The 13,407-nt window shown below is 47.3% G+C and overlaps 1 long non-coding RNA gene across 1 annotated transcript; it reads left to right on the top strand.

Annotated features, from left to right (window-relative positions):
• Positions 1-1,466: 1,466 nt before the first annotated feature.
• LOC112166773 lies at positions 1,467-2,611 on the top strand. The gene is made up of 2 exons (XR_002923402.2): positions 1,467-1,838; positions 2,037-2,611. It is a non-coding gene; the product is annotated as an uncharacterized LOC112166773 (long non-coding RNA).
• The last annotated feature ends 10,796 nt before the right edge of the window (positions 2,612-13,407 follow it).

The following is a 13,407-nucleotide window of genomic DNA, read 5'->3' as shown; positions in this document are numbered from 1 at the left end:
GTACAGTCATCCAATACTGTTTGGAATGTATCCATTTGCCTTGAGGGACGAAGACCTCCTCCTGATTTCTCCCTCAAGCTGATGATTTCATTTAGATCACTAACCACCAACCAGTTAGGAGAACCTGGCATGAAGGCAAGCAGACGCAACAAATCCCATGACGCAGAGCGGAGATGAGCTTCTAGATGCCTATAAAAACCTGTGAGTCGCCACCTCCCTCCCTCAGATTTCGGCAGCACAACATCTACATCAATGTGATGCGGTGAGTGCGACCGGAGATGAAGATCAATTTCATCCACCCACAATAGCATCAAACCTCCTCCACCCGTATCAGAACACTCTTGCATTATGCCATGACGGAAACCAAAATCGTTGCGGAACCGTTCGAATGCTTGCTTGTCTCTACACTTTTTCTCAATCAAGAACACAATACCAGGACGTCTCTGCTGAATAATCGACGCCAAAGCCCTGAATTTCTTAGGGTCTTTGGTACTCCTGATATTCCATGATGGAATCTCCATTCCCAAACCAGTAAACTGAGCAAAGAACACTGATCGAACTCCTCTAACCCCCTCCTGATTAAAACAGAACTAGAAACCGTGCAAACGCCGGCAACGTTGATACAAGCGTGCCGTACAACAACGGCCAAGAGAAAAACCTCGCTAGGAGGATTGGGTGCTCGGAGAGCTTGCGCCGCCGACATAGAACAGCGACCGCCGGAGACCCGGTGCCTCACAATGCAACGGGCGGATGCCCGATATAGGTTTTCTGGGAAGACCCAGACTAGGGTTTGCTGAGAGCAATGAAAAAAAATCTACGTAGAACTTTTCCTACTAGCATAGGGAATATAATTTGAAAATCTGACCCAATTGAGCTCCTTGTTACCACTCGTCATGACGGTCATGTTATAGAATAATTGAATATATATATATATATATATATTTATCTATACCTGTTCCTCACACCCTAAACTCTTCATTTTTAATGTTAGTAAAAGATTAAACTTATGATCTTTAATTATGTCAGTTAATTAATAAGTCACAGTCACCAGCTCTCAAATATTACAACAATGTTAGATACTTAGAGCAACTCCAACAGGTTCTCCATATTTTGATTTTTCCTTATTTTAGGGAAAAATGAGCTTATTTTGCTCCAACAGATTCTCTAAAACTATCCATATTTTAGAGATAAGGAGGAAAGATAAAACAAAATTCCTTAAATTTACAGCAATCTCTAAAATTTAATGAAGAATTATGAAGATTTTAGAGATTGCTGTAAAATATGGAATCTATTGGAGTTGGAGAAGAAAAAAATGTTAACGCTTTGACTTTTGCTTCTCTATAATACAGAAATGATAGGGAAGCTGTTGGAGCGGAGAGAAATCCATACTCAGTCGGGTCACTTGCACCAGTAAGGTGCAAGTCATGTGTGCTAACAGTTGAATACCAACGTTAGCTGGTCGTTGGTTAGTGAACAATAGTCAAACGCAGACCAAAAAAATCGCAGGTGCAGTAAAAGCCAAATTTACCACAAGCAGCGGGTGGTCTGGGCATCTCGACCGGCTTCCTCGCTTTCTCTCAAAACCCAGAACTCCAAAGCACATCGCCGACTCTGCTGCGTTTCCATTTTTAGCGGGCCTCTTCACAAATCACAATTGGTTCCCACCCAAATTGAATTTGAGGGTTTTGGATTCGATCTGAATCCGATCGTAAGTCTGATTTGATCGAAAGCAAAAGGCTTTGCGAGAATCAATGCCTCAAGATTTGCCGTCGGATCAGGAAGCAGACGATGCCGGAGCTGAGTTCACTAAGGTTGATCTCATTGGTCGTTACGGACGGGTCAGTTGTTCGAACTTAATCTTTGGCTTTAATTCAATTATTGCGTAATTTCGATTGTACAGTATGGTTTCGGTTTGTTATTTGATGTAGCTGTTCTACTCTTGCAAGTCTTAATCTTTTCATCAAGTACTGATTTAGGTTGATGTATATGAGTTGATTTGTGCTGATATTGTGTTTTTGGTGATTTGCACTTTGCAGTATATAGAGGTTCATCAAGAAAGTGTATCCTTTTTGCTCTGTTCTTTGTCAAAGTCTCATTGATGGGTTGATGAATTGAATTGCTGTAGCCTGAATTGATGATTGTTTAGCATTTATTCTTGCTGCGAAGGTTGTGGTCCTCATTATCTTCTTTCTCACTATGGCTGCTAAATGCACATCAGAATCGTGCTATGAGACCATCTTAAGAATAGCTTCCTCAAGTCTCAGTCAAGAAATTGGTACGGAAACCGTAAATTGATCGAGCTAGAGCTCTCGTAGTAGCTACTGCTGCTTTGTTGTGATGCTACATATATTCAAATTCCCAATGACTAATAGGTCAAAGGAAAGCATAGGAGAAAATCAACTGTGTTTCCTTCTGTTTGAATTTTGTTGCAAGAGAGGAAACTTGTTAGTAGAAGTGGTTTTTGTTCTAAAAGCCTGTGTAGAGGTCTTAATTCGATCGGTTGCTTTTTTGTTGTAGCAGAATTCTCACCGAGGTGGTGTTCGCTTATTTCATTGTTGTTAATCAGAAATACTCTTTTGTAGTTTCAAAAAAAAAAAGAAAAAAGGAAGAAGCAGAAGAAGAAGAGCTTCCTGAATCTGTAAATAGATGTTTGCTATGTTTATAAATGAAAGTATTTGGAGTAGGATAGATCAAATAAGAAACCAAAGCTAGTCTTTGAATTGGAAAATGGATTGTTGGCAAAATTAAATTGTGTATGAAAATTTACGACCGTCTCTTTACGCTTAATATTTTCTCCATATTGTGAATACTTTCGACCAATTTTATTTTTTATATTCTTATTTATATGATTACATGCAATGAAATAAATTAAGAAAAAATTTCAAAACAAAAACCCCAGTCACCGTCTAGGCACCTGTCTTGTAGATATGAACTATGTCTAACTATATAGAAAAATGGGGACGTCTATCTCCTTGTGATTCGGCTTATCTTAGGAAATTGTGAGTGTATATAGAGTTTGATACTTTGATCAAAGTAATGTCGAAACAACCAATTTTCAATTTTTATTTCTTGGACTGACAAAATTTTTGATATGCCTACTGAAGTTGTCTAACTTCTTCATTGGTTATCCAGAAATGTATACCTTTCAATATCGACATGGTCGACAAAAAAGAAATTGGTCAAACCGACCTTTAATGTGATGATTGGGATATTATATGCATATGATAAAAAATTTAGCCCATTTGTCCTTGATTTGATCTCCAACCATGTGGTCAGCAAAATATATATATTTATACTTTTATATTTATTCATTAAAATTCTCAAAGGGCAATTTAAATTGAGTAGAGCTCCTAAGTTGAAAAATTGTACAATAATAGTTGAAGCCTAGCCATTAAATCTTATGGTTTTAAACTTTTTGAAAATCCAATTTTGAATGATTCTTTGGCTTAGTTTGGGATTGCTGTGCTGTGAGAAGAAGCACTTCCGAACTTGTTGTGAGAGGAAGCACTTCCGAACTTGCTGTGAGAAGAAGCAACTGAGTGTTTGGTAAACTGTTTTTAAAAGTGCTGTGAGAGCGAAAAGCAATTTCTGAGTGTTTGGTAAGTTGCAAGGTAAAAGTGCTTTGGCTGGGTATAATTACCAAAATAGTCATGAATCCTGCAAATACTTCTAAAATACATGATTTTGTTTTTTTATTTTGTATCCGTACCAGATTAAAAGTTTTCTCATGTATTGTCTTGTACACTCGTTCAAAATTTCCAACTAAACAATAATTTGATGTATTCATTATAATTTGTGCAATTGTATTTCTTAACACCGCCACTCGTTTTTCTGGACCAACTCCTTCATATGCATTCTCTTCACTTGATTTATATGTCATGTTACGAAGGGCAAATATTGAAAGGTCTTCATCATAGGTAATTAATAATATGCAAATAAGGTTCTACAAGAACATCTGAAACAGAACATGGTCATTACGACATGCTAACCCTAGTAACCATTAGTCCATGACCTCAGCGGAGGTAGGCAATATCAAAGAAGCATAGCTAATTGAATGGAAATATCACCACTTACAACTTGATAGGCAATTAATACCAGAGATGCAGAGTTGAATGGGATCATCTCACAACTTGATAGACATTCAAGTTCTAATATGTGTTTGCAAAGGCAACTGGTTATAAAAGATCTAGACTATGAGCACATTACACGCTGACCATAGCCCATTCAAAACACCAATTCGAATCATCTGACAGTCATACAACTCTGCCAACTATCAAAAACTAAATTTGAACTGATACTGCACTTAAGTATTTTCCTTACTTTAAATACCTAAATCCTAAGAACTGCAATCTAAAAGTTCAGAAACAACAATATACACGAATATAATGAAGTAAACCAGTAGCATAATAGAATGTGACTAATACATAAGGCTAGAGCTCAAGGTCTGCCTAAGTGCACTGTTATCAAAAGCATGGTAGCCAATCAATGATAAAAAGTAGACTTAAAAGACAAGTTAAACAAATGCATTACATTCAGTATGCAATTCAATTTCAATTTCCATCCAAATACCAAGACAGATGCAATTCAATTCCCATCAAAACTGGCAAAACTGATGCCAATTTTCAAAACAGATGCAATAAAAATATACAATACAATTCAATTTCAATCAGTAACTAACGTCCAAAACAACTTCATCTGATTAAGATCATCTCCATAACTCATCCAGTACCAGAAGACCAAAAGAATCTTGCAGTCCTCGCCTGTGACTTTAAATGTGATGGGCTTCCATCAACCACAAAGACTGGAAATGCTCCAAACTGCACAAACACTAAACAACTATTACTCTTGGACTTATCTAAACTAAGCAAGAAAACAGCATTGTTCAAATCAAAATATTGAACTTGAGACAAAAAAATTCACCAAAGTATACGTAAACTTTATACTCTTGAGATTGCTCAACTATATATTAAACATAGATTTCTCCCAGTAAGGGGAAAGAACTAGACTTTACACTCATTGCTACTAAAAACACTATTGAGTTTCAGTTGTGTACCTACATGTACGTTTGCAAGCATAATTAGCTATAATGAGCCACGCTCATTGTACCGCCAGAGGTACCGACTCTCACCAAGGGGATGACCTGCGGAGACACAGCCAGGCGGGCTACCGCTCGAGCCCGGGATCGCCCCTAGATCACAGCTGACGCGCCGCGCCAAGGTAGCATCAGAAGCTCCAGACGCTGGATATCGAAGCACATCAGTCCCACATCGAAAACAAGAAGAAGATCAACCTTCTCCTCACCTATAAAAGGTTCTCTCCTCTCTCCTCATTAATTACGCATTTACTACTCATTTATTGTTATGCTGCCTATATGCATTGACTGACTTAGGCATCGGAGAAGTGAAGACCGCCCAACGCGGTCTCCCTCTGACGCCCTGTCTCTCGTGTGACAGCTAGCGGAGGTCATCAAATCCTCAGAGTAGTGGTCCGCCCACCGGACCAGCGTTAAACGAAAGATCGGCTACCGCCGGACTTTGAGCATTAACATTGGCGCCGTCTGTGGGAAACTTTGAACAAAAGATCATCCCGCCACAATCACCATGACTAACTGTAGCAGGGGAAACGCTGAAGAGCAGGCAGACCAGTCGGCCATTCCCCAACCCACCAACCTAGCGGTAGGCATCAACCGCGCGTTATTCACCACCCCGGTAAACCCCGGCGGTGAGACAAACCGGAGTAGCAGCCGCTCGCCAGGCCAAGACCTCGCCTCTCTATATGAACTGGCACTGGCGGATCTTCACAAGGCAAACAGAGAGCGTGAACAAGAACGCAAAGAAAAGGCCGAGGCCCAAAAGCAAGTGGCCACGCTTGTGTCACGCTTTGACGAGCTAAAGAGAACGCTGGAAGCAACCGCCAACCCGGCACGAAGCGAGTAGTCATGGAGCACCAGGCACAGCCGACCTGATACCGGAGCATTGATACCAGCACCAGTCGTGCATATGCAGGTCCCGCTGCGCCCACCAAAGCTAGCGGGAATGGGGCCGCCCCCTGTACCCCATCTAATGTTGGAACAGGAGGCAGAGTCATCACTGCACACCAACCGCTCGAGACTTAGGGCAAGAACCGAGGGAAACCCACTCGCTCCCAGGCGAGGATCAGTTCAGCGGGGTACCCGGCTAGGCCCCGCCGGCGATGCAACCGCTCAAATACTGGAAAGGGTGCAGCAGTTGGAACAAAGGTTAATCCGGGCGGAATCAGGCACCCCAGAGCCAATTTCAAATCCACTTTTCGCGTCCAGGCCAGGACCATTTACTGCTGTAATTTTGCTGGCCGTCAGACCGGCGTACGCAAAGACTCCAAAAATGTCACATTACAGCGGTAAGACTGACCCCTTCGTCCATATGGACACCTTCAAGAAGGTCACCAACAACAAGGGATTCGATGACGCCACCCTGTGCCACTTGTTCAGCGAAACGCTGGACAATGAGGCAATGAATTGGTTCTTCGAATGCCCGCCGGGATCCATTGACTCATTCCAGGCATTGTCACACGCTTTCCTTTCTCGGTTCATCCTACTGTCCGCCGGGCACCACAATACAAGCCAACTGTTCAACGTCAAGCAGGGTACGGAGGAAACACTAAAGGCATTTGTCACAAGGTGGCGGGCGGCAGCATCTCAATGCCGTGATCTTGATAAAACAATGGCTTCGGCGGCTTTTAAGCAAGGACTCCTCAAAAGGCCATTCCTCTATCACCTCAACTACAATCATCCAAGTGCGGTATACGACCACCTCATGAGTGAGGCGGTCATTCATGCCCAAGCAGAATTCATCACATATGGAGAAACCCCACCGCCACCAGCAACACTAGCAAAGTCGATACAACCCTCCTCCAGTCAGCAGGAGACCGCTAACAAAACCTCCAACACACCGCCAACTGACAAAACGAGGAAGTGGCAGCAGGGCCAGTACCAGAACAAGCGGCAGAAGGACCAACACTATAAGGGAAACCGCCCATCCCATGGGGACAACCGCAACAAACATACGGAGTCTTCTCAGCGGTATGCAGTATTTACAGTCCTCACGGCCTCGTATGAAGAAATATACAATCAGTGCAAGGTTCAGATCCCACCGCCGCCCCCGGGAAGATACCCAAAAACAGAAAAGCCAAGTAACACCGGTAGGTGGTGCAAATACCACGAGGACAGCGGTCACAATACCAACAGCTGTAACGCTCTCAAAACGGCCATTGAGACCTTGTACCGTGATGGCAAGCTGGAGCAATTCAAGGTGCGCCAACCGCCACCTGTGATCGCTGACATTGAGCCCATGGGCCGCATTAACACCATCGACGGAGGTGCTCCAATCATCAACATGTCCCACAGGGCAAGAAAGCGGTATGCGCGAGCTAATCACCCAAAGGAAGTCTGCAACATCCGCTATGAAAGATCCGCAAAACTCCCAAAGTCTGGTTGGGAGCCCATTACCTTCTCAGAGGAGGAGGAGCACAGAGTGCATCTGCCACATGACGACCCCTTCTTGATCAACGCCATTCTCGGTAAAATGTCAGTCGGAAGGATTCTGGTAGATAGCGGATCCGCTGTCAACGTCATATTCAGAGGTTGTTACAACGACCTTAAGCGAAACAGAAAATTACTCCAAGTCCATGAACCACTGCTCAGTTTCTCCGGTGACGTCACACAACCGCTGGGTTCTGACTATATGCGGCTAGTTATCGGTACTAGTCCATGTATGGCGGAGATACATACGGAGTTCATAATCGTCGATTGTTTCAGCTCATATAACGCCATCATTGGTCGGGCAGCGCTCAACAAACTCAAGTGCATCATCGCCGGATACATGCTGCTCATGAAGTTCCCCACACCCAACGGCACAGGCTACGTCAGGGGAAGTCAGCAGTTGGCACGCGAATGTTACTTGACTACCATAGCACGATCAACCCGCTGCCATGAGATCCTAGCGGTAGGGAGTCTGGTACCGCCACCAAATATCTTTGAGGACCCCAGGGATGACGAAAAGAAGTACATAAAGAAGGAGCCGGTCAACCCTGAAACATCATTGAGGGTTGTCAGCATCTCTGACGAGCACCCTGAGCGGACGGTCCGCATAGGCGCTCAATTAGACCCAGAGCTGGCGGCGGAACTAACTCAGTTCCTACGGGACAACGCTATGGTCTTCGCTTGGTCATATGCAGACATGCCAGGTATCTCCCCTGAAATCATCACGCACAAGTTGAGCATCAAACCATCCTTCTACCCTATCAAGCAGAAGCGCAGAGCCTTCGACAAAGATAAATACCGTGCTATAGGAGAAAAAGTTGCCAAGCTACAGGGCATTGGGTTCATCCGCCAAGTCATCTATCCCCAGTGGATCTCCAACCTAGTTATGGTCAAAAAGCCTAGCGGCAAGTGGCGAATGTGTGTCGACTTCAAAAATCTCAACAAGGCATGCCCGAAAGACAGTTTCCCACTACCCCGCATTGATCAACTGGTTGATGCAACCGCTGGACACGAGCTCCTCAGAATGATGGACGCTTTCTCCGGCTATAATCAGATCAGGATGCATCCCGATGACCAGGAGTGCACCACCTTCACCACCGACAAAGGCCTGTATTGTTACAATGTGATGCCTTTCGGTCTGAAGAACGCAGGAGCAACTTATCAGCGACTGATGAACGCCATGTTCGCGGAACATCTGGGCAAGATAATCGAGGTCTACGTAGACGACATGTTGGTCAAGAGTATAAAGGCCAGCGGACATGTGGCAAACCTAAAAATCATAATAACCATCCTCTTGGCCTACGGTATGCGCCTCAACCCAGAAAAATGTTTCTTTGGCGTCACCGCCAGCAAATTTCTGGGGTATATTGTCAGTGAACGGGGGATCGAGGCTAACCCTGACAAGGTGCAAGCCATCCTCGACTTGAAGGACCCAGAATGGAAAGTGCACGTCCAATGCCTCCAGGGCAAGCTAACCGCCCTGTCCCGATTCATCTCCAGACTGACCGACAGGTGCGCCCCATTTTTCAAAGTCCTTAAAACAACCCACAAGAAGGTCATCGATTGGAACCCAGAGTGCCAGGCGGCGTTCCAGGGCCTGAAGGAGTACCTGGCGGCAGTTCCACTACTTTCCATTCCTGTGCAAGGCGAGACACTATACATATACCTAGCGGTATCACAATCAGCGGTAAGTTGCGCCATCGTCCGGCGGGAGAACCAGGACGAACTCCCAGTATTCTATGCCGGCCGAGGCATGAACGGAGCGGAAACTAGGTACCCTCCCTTGGAACAACTCGCTCTCGCACTAATCGTTGCCGCCAGACGCCTCCGCCAATACTTCCAAGCCCACACAATCCATGTGTTAACCAATCAACCGTTGAGACAAGTAATGCAGAACCCTGAACATTCGGGGCGCCTCAGCAAATGGGCCATTGAGCTCAGCGAATTTGACATTGATTATAAACCAAGAACCGCCATGAAGGGCCAGGCGGTGGCAGACTTTATCGCTGACCTCACAGAGCGTCAACTCGAATCCAAAGTCGGAACACAACCAGGAATGGAGATTGTGTTTGAGGAACAATCTCCCCGGCAGTCAGACTGGAACCTGCATGTGGACGGCTCCTCTTGTCCCAAGGCCAGCGGCGCTGGAATCATCTTAACAGGTCCTGGGGGGCTGAACGTGGAGTACGCGTTGAAATTCAACTTCAAAGCTTCTAACAACATGGCGGAATATGAAGCACTCATTGCCGGCCTACTCCTCGCCATTGATTCAGGGGCCGACAGTGTCAACATCTTCAGCGACTCTCAGTTAGTTGTTAACCAGGTCAGTGACAGCTTTCAGGCCAAGGACTAGCAGTTGGCAGCATACTTGGGGTACGTCAAGACACTGCTAAAAAAATTCATATTTTACACCATCACACAGATCCCCAGGGAAAAAAACGCAAAGGCTGATTCACTGGCAAGACTAGCAACCGCCCAGCCACACCAGAGTCCAGCGGACACAAGGGTAGAGTGTCTGGACAAGCCAAGTATCACAAAAACCCTGGCGGAGATCTTCAACATTGAGGCCAATCCTAGCTGGATGGACGAAATTATTAAGTACAAGCGCAACGGGACATTTCCAGAGGACAAGATCAAAGTGCGACAGCTCCAGCGGAGAGCAACCCGCTACAACATGCAGGGCGGCAAACTCTACCGCCAGGGATTCACTCACCCCAACCTCCGCTGTCTAACCCCAGAGGAAGGAAAGGCCGTGCTGGCAACGGTACACGGCGGAGAATGTGGAAACCACTCGGGCGCCAGATCCTTGGCCAATCGCACAATGCGACAGTGCTACTTCTGGCCTACACTCGGTGACGACGCCCGGCGGATATCGAAATCTTGTCACAAATGCCAACAATATGCTGACCTTCCGCATGCCCCGGCGGAACCACTGTCGGTCATCATCGGTCCATGGATTCACTCCACATGGGGCCTGGACTTGATGGGAAAATTCCAAACCGCAAAGGGCCAGTTCAAATACATCATCGTTGCTATCGACTACAACAGCAAATGGATAGAGGCGGAGCCCCTGACGGCAATAACTACCGCCAAAGTAATTCACTTCCTCTGGAAGAACATCTACTGTCGCTACGGTGTCCCGCATACAATCATCACAGACAACGGCACACAGTTCAATAACAAGGAACTCATCTCTTTCACCGCCAACCTGGGCACCAAGATGCGTTTTGCATCAGTCGCTCACCCCCAAACCAACGGCCAGGTCGAAGCGGCTAACAAGATAATCAAGAAGCTGTTACAGAAGAAACTCGATAAGGCCAAAGGTTTGTGGGCGGAGAAGCTCCCGGAAGTTCTATGGGCCATCAGAACAACCCCAACTTCCGCCACAGGTGAAACCCCCTTTTGTATGATGTTCGGAACTGAGGTCGTCCTGCCTATCGAGGTAACTCAACCAACCGCTAGGGTCGAAGGCTACCGCCCCAAGACCAACGGCAACGACGTCAACCTCGACAGGGATCTCCTAGAGGAAAAACGAGACGCAGCCCATTTGCACAATCTCCAGAACAAGCAACGGGTGTCGCGTTTCTACAACGCCAGGGTCAAAACCCGCAACCTCCAACTGGGGGACTGGGTAATGAAGGAAGTCACAACACCACCAACGAAACTCCGCCCAACTTGGGAAGGTCCATACAAAATTGTAGAAGTCGTTAGCCCAGGCACCTTCTACTTAATGGACAAGGATGGCGTCACAACGACCCACCCTTGGAATACCGAACACCTTCGGTATTACTACAAATAGTCATGCCGCTACCCAAGAGCATCTTGACTTAGCTAAATTTTTGTTCAGTATTTAGCTAAGGGAAGCTACCCAACAGGTATGACCCCGCTTTTGTAAACGCTGTTCAGACAGTCAGCGGCAACGCCAGTCAGCGGACCACGTCTGCTACATTGTGCACTTGGACCAATTTTAATTCCTTTAATGTTTCATTCGTTGGCAAAAGCAAAACTGTCAAAACCTCTAGCGGTACACACATCATCACAAAAAAAAAAAAACAAAAAAAACAAAATAGGAGCCTAGGTTCCGAAATTTCATATATCCCAAAAGAGTCAATTACATCAAATATTTACGCCTCAGCGGCTACAAAATTTTTTTCTACTCCCATCAGGGGTTGGCGGGGTTGGCTCCGCTACCTTCAGCATCTCCACCGGTGACCTGCGGCGGATGTGAACGGCTGGTTTGGTCGGACCCTCGGGCTGTAGGACTGGGGGTCTCTATTGTACCATCCGCCCGGGTGTGGGCCGCCAAGAACCCAGCACGAGACACCTCAGACTGGGTGGGAGTCCGCTGAGAGTCACCGTACGGAAGTCCGCCACTCTCCCCACTACCCGAGCCGGCACCTTCAACCTAACCAGGGGCGGTAGCAGGGGCAGTACTTGTTGTCGGCGGAGCTCCCTTCGCTGGCGGCACGACCGGCATCGACACCTTCGCCCAGTCAATGGCGCCCTTCTGCTGCAGCATTTCCACATTAGCTAGGGCACCGACCTTCGCCGCTTCGGTCAGCGCCTTCTTATATTCTGCTAATTGCTTGTATGACTCCACAGCGGCGGCTGCAGCGCGGCTCCCTTCATTTCCCAGCCGAGCGACTTCACCCTCCAGCAGTTTAACCTCGGCCTGCCTGGCGGCAGACTCCCGCTGAAGGATCTCAACCTTCTTATCTTTGGCGGCCACCCGGTCTTGCAGCAGGGACATATCTTGCCCCAATTTGGAAAATTGTTCGTTCCGTTCCAGGTCCCGCTCAATGGCAACAGCCAACTTGCCACGAGCGTCTGCTGCATCACAGTCGGCCTTTGTCAAGCATCGCTCCACATCAGCCAACCTTTCCTGGGCCTCCCTCAGGTCCCTCTGCAGGCCCACCACCTCCTCCTTGAGCTCTCGCTCAACCAGGGGCTGTTTTGACGCCGCCAGGAACATCTCATGCAGCCCGACGGAGATGTGCCCAAATGCCGTGCTGAAGGGCGATTGGTTGACGGCCGTCGACCGTACAATCCCCTCCAAGCCGCCGAACCCCAGCCGCTCTCAGAGGTGATATAGGAACTCCCGTTTACTGTCATTCAGGAACTCGGCGTAAGCGGCAAATGAGTCCAGGTCGCTCGTGCCCGCTGCTTTCGCCACGTCCGCGGGAGCTCGGGCGGAGCCTGCCTTGCCTTCTTCTGCTGCTCGCGGGCCCCAGTAATCTCCACGGCATCCTCCTCTTCCCCGCCGGAGTCAGGTTGAAGGCGTTTTCGCTGAAGCACCCGCGTGCTTCCAGCGAGGGCAGGCCTCGAACCCCTCGTCGGCGGCTCCAACCCTGCTATAATGACACCCTCCGCTGGGTGCACTGTTTTCTTCGGCACCCCGCGCCGGGTGGCCGGTGCTCTCTCCTTCTGCGGCACCGCCTCGCTTACAGCGCCGGTCCCCGCCTGAACGGCAGGCAACCCCTCACCGCCAAGATGGGAGTGGTGCGGCATTGTTAGCACCACGGGAACCTCGGACGGGCTCAGCGCCAGCGTCTCTGTGTTCACCACCGTCTTCTGAGCCGCCAGCCCGGAAGCGTACATGGTCTCCAAGAAATTGTCGATCTCAGCACGGTCCATGGCTTTCGCAAAGGCGTCACGGCTCGCTTTGTTCCCCGGCGGAGTTTCTACAAAAAAAAAAACAACAAAACGGTCAGCATGGAACAATCTCTTTAAAGGTGCGGCATGGCGGAGAGTGCTTACCAACGGCACGAGTCAGTTGTTGATAGACCAACAACTCCCAGCCCGTAAGGAGGCGAAAGTCCAGCAAGTTGCGATTCCGCTAGCAACCTCTGATACGTGCCACGCGGCACTCTTCTTCGAGAGTCAGGTTG

Source organism: Rosa chinensis, chromosome 5, assembly GCF_002994745.2.
Source record: "Rosa chinensis cultivar Old Blush chromosome 5, RchiOBHm-V2, whole genome shotgun sequence".
Taxonomy (NCBI): domain Eukaryota; kingdom Viridiplantae; phylum Streptophyta; class Magnoliopsida; order Rosales; family Rosaceae; genus Rosa; species Rosa chinensis.
This window is presented reverse-complemented; position numbering and strand designations above follow the sequence as displayed.